We start from the raw sequence: 10,996 nt of genomic DNA on the forward strand, positions 1-10,996 counted from the left end.
TTTGTAAAAGCATTAATATCTCTGTCATTTTTAATCGACGGGAAAAATCCTCAGCACACATGCGGCGGAGGGGGGCTCTGAGCAAGGTGGCCAAAAATGACGGCTGAAGGTGGCGGCGTTCTCTCGGAAATCACAGCACAGATGGCCAAAACCGGTCAAGAACAGACTTTTAGTAATATAGATAGAAATCTTTAAATTGATCGTAAAACTTTCTAAATTTAAGTAGGTAACTAATCTTTGCATTGCAGAGGAAAATTCTTTCACATAGATGGCATTTATGAGATAAACTGGTCCTCACTCCATATGTGAAACACCTTTATAATCTCCATTAATCAAGCGAGGTTTCAAGATATGTAAAGAGTTGATGTATAACAATTAGAATCATAGAATTGTTGCAGCCAGAGGGAGGTTATTCAAACCATATAATTTGTGCTGGGTCTGAGTAGAATAATTCCAGGAATCCTATTTTCTTGAGCAAAACAAAATTTGGAAGAATTCTGCGGCTCTTGCAGCATCTGGGGAGGCAAAGGGATGGTTGTTGTTTCAGGTCAAGACCCTGCGTGCTTGTCCCAAAACGTCGTCCATCACTTTGACTCCACAGGTGCAGCTTGACCCACTGAGTTTTTCCAACAGTTCGTTGTTGCTCCATATTACAGCACTTGCAGTCTCTTATATCAACAGTGTTATTTCCCTGCTCTTTCCCCATAAACCTGGAAAATTTTATCTCTCAAGAGTTTGCCCAACTACCTCTGGAAAATCCTGATTGATTCTGGTATCACCATTCTACAGGCAGCAAGTTCCAGATTTGAATTACTTTCTACAAAACAAACGTTTACCTCATATTCCTTATCTTCCTTTTGACCCAAGTTTGAAATTATGCCATCTGTCACTTGGAACGAATCATGCACACAAGTGCTCAGAATGTCTGTTCCTATAAGCTGTGTCACTAGATGTACATTTTGCTCTTCTTTCTTTCTGCCAAAGTGTATTACTTTTCAATATTGAATTTAATCTCCTACATTATGGCCATTACAATCTTCCTCAATGTCAACGACACTTCCTGCTTTATTTCCATTCAAATTTTTAGAACATCAAAGTTCGTAATATACTTTAAAATAGCATTAATCCCTGGGTTACAGGAAAGTCTCTGTTTTATATTGACATGTCAAAAAAGATTGATATTAAAAAAGGGGATGCTTAGAGATGGGGACCTGAAAAATGGATTTGAATGCAAGGTGCAATATACTGCAAAACCACTTCTGAGCTAAAATTTAAAATTATCTGTTATCCTATTGTTTATCATATCTATCTATCTATCTATCTAGCTATCTAGCTATCTAGCTATCTAGCTATCCAGCTACCCAGCTATCCAGCTATCCATCTATCTAAGGTACACATAAATGCTGGAGAAACTCAGTGGGTGCAGCAGCATCTAGGATCGAAGGAAATAGGCAACGTTTTGGGCCGAAACTCTATCCATCTATCTATCCATCTATCTATCCATCTATCTATCCATCTATCCATCTCTAAAACTCTGATCGTGCTCTTCTGGTTTTCGTGGTTTTTCTATTTGCGCAAAAACGGTACACGATAGCGTTACAATTTTTTGCCAGCTCACTGTTCTCCTGTGCTGCGAGTGTAAAAAGTTTTGTTCCGATCGGTGGTATATTGTAAAAGTTAGCAATGTTTAAGAATCTTAAAAACCGCGCATGCGCAGATTGGTCTGCTCTCCTGTCGGGAGATTGATCTCCTCTCCTGTCAGTAACCCAGGACGGCCACGCCCAGGCTGAGATGGCATCGCCCCTTCCGGCTCACCATCGACACACTGATTGGCCGGCTCCTCTGTCACAATAAAGCTGAAGGAACGGAGCGAGCAGAGTGCAGAGTGGTCCAGAGCCTGGCCTACTGCAAGGCTGACTGCAAGGCCCACTGCTGCAACCTCGAGATCCTGGGAAGTGAGGAGGGAGGGTGGGGGGATTGAGGGAGCCGGGTGGGCGCTGGTGTGGCCGGGGCTGGGTGCTGGCGGGGCCGGGCGCTGGCAGGGCCGGGCGCTGGTGGGGCCGTGACTGGGATCGGGCACGTGGGGCCAGGTCTGGGCACTCGTGGGGCCTGGGTCGGAGCGCTGGTGGGGCCAGGACCGGGCGAGGTGTGGCCGGGCATTGGTGGGGCCGGGGCCGGGCACTGGTAGAGCCGGGACTGGGTGCTGGTGGGGCAGGTCGCTGGTGGGGCCAGGCGCACCGTCCCCCAGCTCCAGCCCCTTCCTCACTGGCCCATGCCCCCCTCCCTCATGATGCCCCCCTCTTCCCAATGGCTCTTCCCTCGTCTTTTCCCCGAGCTCCCTCTCCCCCACACACCCCTCCCCCGCCCACATCCCCTTCCCCCGCCCACACCCCCTTCCCCCGCCCACACCTGCTCCGGGTTGCGTTGGGACTAAAATTATCCATAATGAAATTCATGGTTAAGTGAATTGAAGCATTGTGGCATTCCCAGTGACACTTGTGCCTGTTGACTCTGCCATTTGATATTTTTGATCATTAATCATTTCTGGGGGCAAGAAACAGAGAAAAACTACAAATACTAGAAATCTGAATTAAAAGAGAGAAATTCTGGAAATGCTCAGGAAGTCTGATGAAGGCCCATTGACCTGACATATCAGCTTTGTTTTTCTCTCCACAGTGACGTGTTAAGTATTCCCAGCACATTGTGCTCACTATGGCAAGTGACTGGTGAGCATGTGCAGCCCACTGATCATCAGAAGATCAGGCTCATAATTGTACATTTTATACTCAGTACTGCATTGCCCCAATCCATTTTACAAATGCCACAATCTTCACCTCAGATGAGACATCTTCACACCCTGTGTCTCAATTTCTAAGTGTATCTGAAATGACCTAATGTTGTATTATTTCAAATCATTGAAATACCCTTAAATAAACTCTTAAGAGAATGTCAGGCTATTCGCAGCAGAACAGGAAACATATGTATTAATACAGGAATTAGAGGAAGCGCCTGCTTTAAATGGAGGGCTTCCTTTATTCACCTTTCAGTCAGTAAAATGCAACTAGAGCCAGGAGCAAATAAATTATTTATTTTCAAAAGATATTGAGAGAAGAAATTAGGCTGCATAGATCTGATTTATTTTTCTATTGTTGAAAGTTAAGTTCCAAAATGTGTGTGGATACTTCCATTACCAAAAACTATCTAGAGAACATTTTTTTTTTTACAAATAGCATTCAGTGGGCAGTGTTATTGTGTGACACAAGCATTAATAATTATATATGTTTTGTTAAAGCAAGTGCAAGCACTCATCGGACTTCATGGCAATTAAAATTGCGAGCATCTGATTTGTTCTTTCCTCTTTTCCTTCTAACATCTGAATCAAATAAATTAGAACTCAATAATAAATAGCAAAAAGTAAGGGGTTATTTACGAAATCTGAACTTTCATACCATGTGCAAGTAAATTCCTCCAGCTACCAGGAGAGACTGGTCTGGCTGCACTAACCAGGTGGGATCCAAGTACATCCGAAAGATGTTATGGACAAATGTAATACATTTATATATGGATTGGAACTGCTTTAAAATGCTTCTCCTCTTGTAAGTTGCCTCTCTTTCTGAGCCCTGAATTTATTCCTTTAATTGGATTCACTTCCACCTTCTCTCAAGTTCTCTCTAAATTCATTACATTCACAGGACCTTCCTTGATTATCTGTGTTAAATTGCAAACCAACAACTTAACCTTACCTAGAAAGCTTAGGTAATTTACTGTAAATTTTCTTCCATTTCAAAATATATTAACACATTTCTCCCTCATTAAAACAGTGTCCTTGCAAACCTCAACCCCATTTCCAACAGCCATTTCCTCTCCAAAGTTTTTGGGTGTGCTATTGCCTATCAGATCTAAGCCCTCTTGCATGTGTGACATGCGTATTCTGTTCCAGTTTATATTCTGAAACTGTCTAGAGTTTGACACAACCTTTCCTCGTTTACCTTTCCTGACCAAATGTTGTTATTGTACCTGTCTCAACAACATTCCCTGACTGTTTGTTGCATATGTACCCACCACCCTTTGCGAAAATGTTGCCCCTCAGTTTCTATCAAATCTTTCCCCTCTCATCATAAACCTACGCGCTATAATTCTTGATTCTCCTACCCTGGCTACAAGACTGTGAGTGTGGGCATTCATCCTATCTATGCTTCCCACAACTCTGCACCTTGCATACTGTTCCTGCATACCATGTATTCTAACCTTCCATAGCAGCCAACCATGAAAAACCTTATCAAAAGCCTTGCTGAAGTCCAAACTGACTAAAATACAGAAACAATGAACTACTGATGCTAGTTTGCCAAAAATGACACAACGTGCTGGAGTGACTCAGCGGCATCTCTGGAGAAGGGGAGGTGGGGGGGGGGGGGGGGGGGGGGGGGTAGAAAGCTGGAAGGGCAGGGACAATCCTGGTAAGTAATATGTGAATGCAGGTGAGGGATGATTTTGATATGCAGACAGTTGGACAAAGGCCAGAGATGAACAGACAGAAAGTGTGAGACAAAAAAGGATTCAAGAATTGTGAAGCTGGAGGAAGGCTCGTAGGTGGAGGGAAAGGGGAGAAATAGGTGTTGCGAGACCTTTTGTATTACTCCAGCACTTTGTGTCTTTTTTTCCATCCAGACTACAGCTACTGCCCTGCCCACATGAATCTCCTTGCATACACATGGCCGTTCTAACTACCTTGATGGAGCTGCAATCAATATTGCTCAGTTTATTGCACTATATTTTATTGGAGGTCACCAAGCCTTTGGATTCATAGAGAAAGTACATCCTCTCATTCACTTTCGTAATTCTTTGCAGCAACATTTTCACTTTCAGAAAGAGACATGCAGTAATCAGATGAGCAAATTGCAAAATTGGCAACAATATGCAGCAGGCTGCACCATCTGAGCATTTTAGAAACATAGAAAATAGGTGCAGGAGTAGGCCATTCTACCCTTCGAGCCAGCACTGCCATTCAATATGATCTTGGCTGATCATCATAAATCAGTACCCCGTTCCTGCTTTCTCTCCATATCCCTTGATTCCGTTAGCCCTAAGAGCTATATCTAACTCTCTTGAAAACATCCGGTGAATTGGCCTCCACTGCCTTCTGTGGCAGAGAATTCCACAGATTCACAACTCTGGGTGAAAAGGTTTTTCCTCATCTCAGTCCTAAATGGCCTACCCCTTATTCTTAAACTGACCCCTGGTTCTGGAGAACAGCAAGTTTCCATGCTGTATCTTCTTAGAGATATAGCATGGAAACAGGCCCTTTGGCCCAACGAGACCATGCCGGCCAGCGATAACCCATACACTAATTCTACCCTGTCCTACATGTGGGCAGCACAGTAGTGCACTGGTAAAGTTGCTGCCTACCGTGCTTTCAGCGGGTTTAATCCAGACTAGGGGTGCTGTCTGTACAGAGTTTATACGTTCTTCCCATGACAGCATGGGTTTTTTCCAAGATCTTTGGTTTCCTCCCACACTCCGAAGACGTACAGGTATGTAGGTTAATTGGCTTTGTAAAAAATGTAAATTGTCCCTAGTATGTGTAAGATAATGTTAATATGCAGGGATTGCTGGTCGGTGCGGACTCAGTGGGCCGAAGGGCCTGTTTCCGCGCTGTATCTCTAAACTAAACTAAACACAAGGGACAATTTACAGAAGCCAATGGACCTACAAACATGCACATCTTTGGACACCCATGCGGTCACAGCGCGAACGTACAAACTCCATATAGACAGCACCCATAGTCAGGATCGAACCTGGGTCTCTGGTGCTGTAAGACAGCAATTCTACCGCTATGCCACTGTGCCGACCCTGAGAAGAGGAAATAATGAAAGAGGCAATGTTCATTCAGAAAAGGAGGAACATAAAATGAAAGGAGGAAAAAATGTTGCCAGCCACATCTTGGGTCCCCTATGACCAAATAAATCCACTGCCTGAAATACTGTCTATTCTTCACAGAAATCAGTGTAACTGAAATCAGCCTTCTGTGAGTAGAAACGCTGGTAACCTAATAGTAAGAGTTTTTATAGCTATATAAAAAGAAAAAGGGTGGCTAAGGTGAACGTTGGTCCATTGGAGGGTGAGACTGGAGAGTTGTTGGTGGGGAACATGGAAATGGCAAAGGCATTAAACGAGTATTTTGTATCAGTCTTCACCATAGAAGACACAAAAAATATTCCAACGCTGGATAAACAGGGGGCGGTAGGAATGGAGGAGCTAAATACTATTAAGATCACCAAGGAGGTGGTATTAGGGAAATTAATGAGACTGAAGGAGGATAAATCCCCTGGGCCTGATGGATTACATCCAAGGGTCTTGAGGGAGATAGCGGTGGGGATTGTGGATGCATTGGTGATAATTTTCCAAAACTCCCTGGAGGCAGGAACGGTCCCAGTGGATTGGAAAATGGCCAATGTAACACCTATATTTAAAAAAGGAAGTAAACAGAAGGCGGGTAACTATAGACCGGTTAGTCTAACATCGGTGGTGGGTAAAATGTTAGAGACAATTATTAAAGAAACACTAACGGGGCACTTGGATAAACATGACTTCATCGGACAGAACCAGCATGGTTTTGTGAAGGGGAAGTCCTGTTTAACGAATCTGCTCGAATTCTTTGAGGAAGTAACAACCCGGGTGGATAAAGGGGAACCGGTGGATGTGGTATACTTGGACTTCCAAAAGGCTTTTGACAAGGTGCCACATAAGAGACTATTGCTAAAAATAAAAAATTATGGGATTGGGGGTAATATATTAGCATGGGTAGAGGATTGGCTAACAAATAGGAAGCAGAGAGTGGGGATAAATGGTTCATACTCGGGATGGCAACCGGTAACTAGCGGGGTTCCGCAAGGGTCGGTGCTGGGACCCCAGTTGTTCACAATTTATATAAATGATTTGGAGGAGGGAACCAAGTGTAATATATCAAAATTTGCGGACGATACAAAAATGGGAGGAAAAGTAGGGGATGAGGAGGATAGGAAGAGTCTGCAAAAGGATATAGATAAGCTAGGTGAGTGGGCAACAACTTGGCAGATGAAATTTAATACTAATAAATGTGAAGTCATTCACTTTGGGAAAAAAAATGATAGGGCAAGTTATTTTCTAAATGAGGAGGAGCTGCGTTGTAATGCAACGCAAAGGGATCTAGGGGTATTAGTACATGAATCACTAAAAGTTAGTATGCAGGTGCAGCAAGCAATCAGGAAGGCCAATGGAGTTTTGGCCTTTATTGCTAGGGGGATTGAGTATAAAAACACGGAGGTCTTGCTGCAGCTGTACACAGTATTAGTGAGACCACATTTGGAATACTGTGTACAGTTCTGGGGTCCATACTTAAGAAAGGATGTACTAGCCCTGGAGGCAGTGCAGCGAAGGTTTACAAGATTAATTCCTGCAATGAGGGGATTGACATATGAGGAAAGGTTAAGTAGGCTGGAACTCTACTCTTTGGAGTTTAGAAGAATGAGAGGCGATCTCATTGAAACATATAAGATCGTGAGGGGCCTTGATCGGGTGGATGCACCGAGGATGTTCCCAATGATCGGGGAAACTAGAACTAGGGGACATAGTTGCAGAATAAGGGGGGGCTCTTTTAAAACTGAGATGAGGAAGAACTTCTTCACCCAGAGGGTGGTTAATTTATGGAATTCACTGCCCCAGGGAGCAGTGGAAGCAGAAACTTTAAATATATTTAAGACTAAAATAGATGGTTTTTTAGCTGCCAAGGGGATAAGGGGCTACGGGGAGAGGGCAGGGATATGGACCTAGGTATGGTTAGTATAGTAAGACCTGAGTGATCTCCTGGACAAGTGTCGATCGCCTGGATTGGGGTCGGAGAGGAATTTCCCGGATTTTTTTCCCGAATTGGACCTGGGTTTTTATCCGTTTTTTTGCCTCCCCCAGGAGATCGCGAGGTTCTTGGGGTGGAGAGGGGTGATAGCGGTATAAAGGGGAGGGTAGTGTCTTGTGTTCTGTGTCTTGTGTCTACTGTTTGTGGGTAAGTGTGTCTGTTTAGTGTTCAGCCATGAGCGAATGGCGGTGCGGGCTCGACGGACCTGGTGGTCTACTCTCGCACCTACTTTCTATGTTTCTATGTTTCTAACCTCTCCAAGAGTGTATAGAAAGGAACTGCAGATGCTGGCTTATACCAAAGATAGACACAATGTTCTGGAGTAACTCAGCAGGTCAGGCAGCATCCCTGGAGGAACCTTTCTTCAGACCCGAAATGTCACCCATCCTTTATCTCTGGAGATGCTGCCTGATCTGCTGAATTACTCCAGCACTTTGTGTCTAACCTCTTCAAGAGCATAGGCAAGTGTCTTATTTCTTCCTTGCCTTTTTTCTTTGGTATAAAACTTGTCACCAATTATGTCGATGAAAATACAACATGCAAATTAATTTGAGCCACACTAGCCTGAGGAGTAATAGTTTAAATTCATTCCGAACAAACTTTTTTGTCAAATGCCTGAAAGGATGCTATTTTAGATGGCCATTACTTAAATTAAATTCTTCATCCTCACTTTGACCTCTGACTTCCCACAGCCTCAAGTACAATTTCATATGCATCTAACTTGTTTGTCTGGGGAAGTCATGGCTGAGGTCACTCTAAGCTGTTGAGCCTCAGGATCACTGACAGATGCTGCTGTTGTTCTTTTTTTCCAAAACCTCATTATTTACTGCTCACTGGTACATTTGGCAGGTCACTCAGCCTCCATAATCAAGATGAGTAGACCATCTACTTTTCCTTCAGCCTACAGGAACAGATAGAACAACATGGACATTTGCTGAGGTCTTCCACGAAGTACAGATATTCACAGACAGCACGTATGTCCTTATCGAAACCACCCAGGCAAACTACTCCCAGGAACATTGTGCAAAGCCCTGTCTTGCCTGGAGATCCATGGATGGAAAAATGACGAAATAATTTCGAAATCACGCAGCTGGAAGTGGGGCTGCTGAGAAAATCAATGTCGAACCATCCTGAATACGAAGCCACGAGCACCAGGTACTGCTTGCCGTGCCATTCAAATAAATCAGCTGCCACAGTAGACCATGGGAGCGCAGGTACAGGATGTGGCAGAAGTGGTTGCTTTTGTTGATGAGGCACCAGGCTATTGCACACAGCACATGCTGCCACATTTTCGTTGATGTATTCAGCCATGCCAGGCCAGTAAAACATGTTTTTTGCCCGTGAAACAGGTTCTTCAGCACCTGGGTGTCCTGCATGGACAGTGTCAAAATACCGGTGATGCAGCGAAACAGGAACCACGGCCTTGTGTCCTTTTAAAACAATGCCATCTTGTAGCACTAATTCGTCCCAAACATGGAAGAAAGGTCGGACTGGCAATGGAACGTTGTAGTGCTTGTCTGGCCAACCGTGCTTAATGACAGAAGTAAGCGACCATAGGGTCTTGTCGGTGGCAGTGTGGGCAACCAGGTCCTCCATCCAAGATGAAGGGATGAAGGATTTGGACATCACGATAAAGTCATCATCCTGCGATTGTAGATCCTCACAGGTTTTCCGAGGTGCACGTGTCTGCCAGGTGCATATCCTTTTCACGTTTGTAGGTGAGGACAATGTCATATTTTTGAAGTTGTAGTAACATCCGTTGTAGGCGCGCTGGAGAGTTATGAATAGGTTTATTGAAAATGCTGATCGAGGTTGGTGGTCGGTTTCAATTGTAACTGTGACCAAAGATGAAATCGTTGAACTTTTTGCAGGCGAAAACAACCGTTAACAGCTCTTTTTCGATTTGGGCGTATCGTTGTTCTGTGTCAGACATGGTGCACGAGGCATAGACGACAGGCTTATTGCCATGGACATCATTCTGAAGGCATGCAGCGCCCAGACCATGTTGTAAGGTGTCACATGTAAGTGTAATAGGCACTCTATGATTAAAGAACGCTAGAGTAGGGGTGGCCGACATCTGCCATCTTAGAGTATCAAACACTGTCTGTTGTTGTTCATGCCAGGTCCAAGTAAAGTGTTTGTGTGTGTGATGGCGCAAAGGGGCTGATATTTCGCTGAAATCTGGAATTAATTTGCTCAAATAGTTCGCAATGCCAAGTAACCTCTGCAAGATGGGCACATCCGTGGATGCTGGTAGTTCATTAATGGCACTGGTTTCAACTGGATCAGTTTTCAGGCCATCCTTGATAAATATATAGCCTAGGTATTTTACCTCATTCACTCTGAATTTGCATTTTTTGGGATTGAGTTTGAGATGGATGGCCTCGGCACGCTTCAATACTTTTGCAGATTGGCATTGTGTTCCTCGATGGTTTTCCCAGCAATGAGGATATCTTCCACTATGATGGAGCATGGGTATCTGGCAAACAATTGCTCCATGGATTGTTGAAACACTTTACTGGCAGAACTTATACCAAAGGGCATTCTCAAAAATTTATAACGTCCGAACGGAGTACTGAAAGTTGACAGCTTGGAGGATTTATGTTCCAGTGGAATCTGCCAGAATGAACTCTTGGCATCTAGCACTGTGAATACAGTTGCATCGGCCATCTGCACCGCAATCTCATCCACCGAACGCATTGGATAATGTGGTCTCTTAATTTCCTTGGGGTTAATACAAATCCATATCTCATCTTTATTTTTCTTAGTAGTGACAACCATTGAGGAGACCCAGTCTGAGGGTTCAGTTGGGGGAGTAATCACACCAAAAGCTACCATTCTGTTAAGTTCACTTTGTACACGATCCCGCATAGCATGGGGAATGCTGTGACCTGGACAAACAACTGGGATTGCCTCAGGGTCAATAGTAATCGTGTATCTCACAGGCAACCTGCCCAGCTCGTCGTTAAACAAATCCTTGTATTGTGTTAAAATGTGATGTGTAAAATCACAGCCTATAGTCAGTGGACAGACTGAAGGGCTGAAGAAAATCAAACCCATGTCATGGCATGCATCGGCACCAGGCACGTGCCGTCAGGGTAGGCA

Source organism: Amblyraja radiata, chromosome 2 (assembly GCF_010909765.2).
Source record: "Amblyraja radiata isolate CabotCenter1 chromosome 2, sAmbRad1.1.pri, whole genome shotgun sequence".
Taxonomy (NCBI): domain Eukaryota; kingdom Metazoa; phylum Chordata; class Chondrichthyes; order Rajiformes; family Rajidae; genus Amblyraja; species Amblyraja radiata.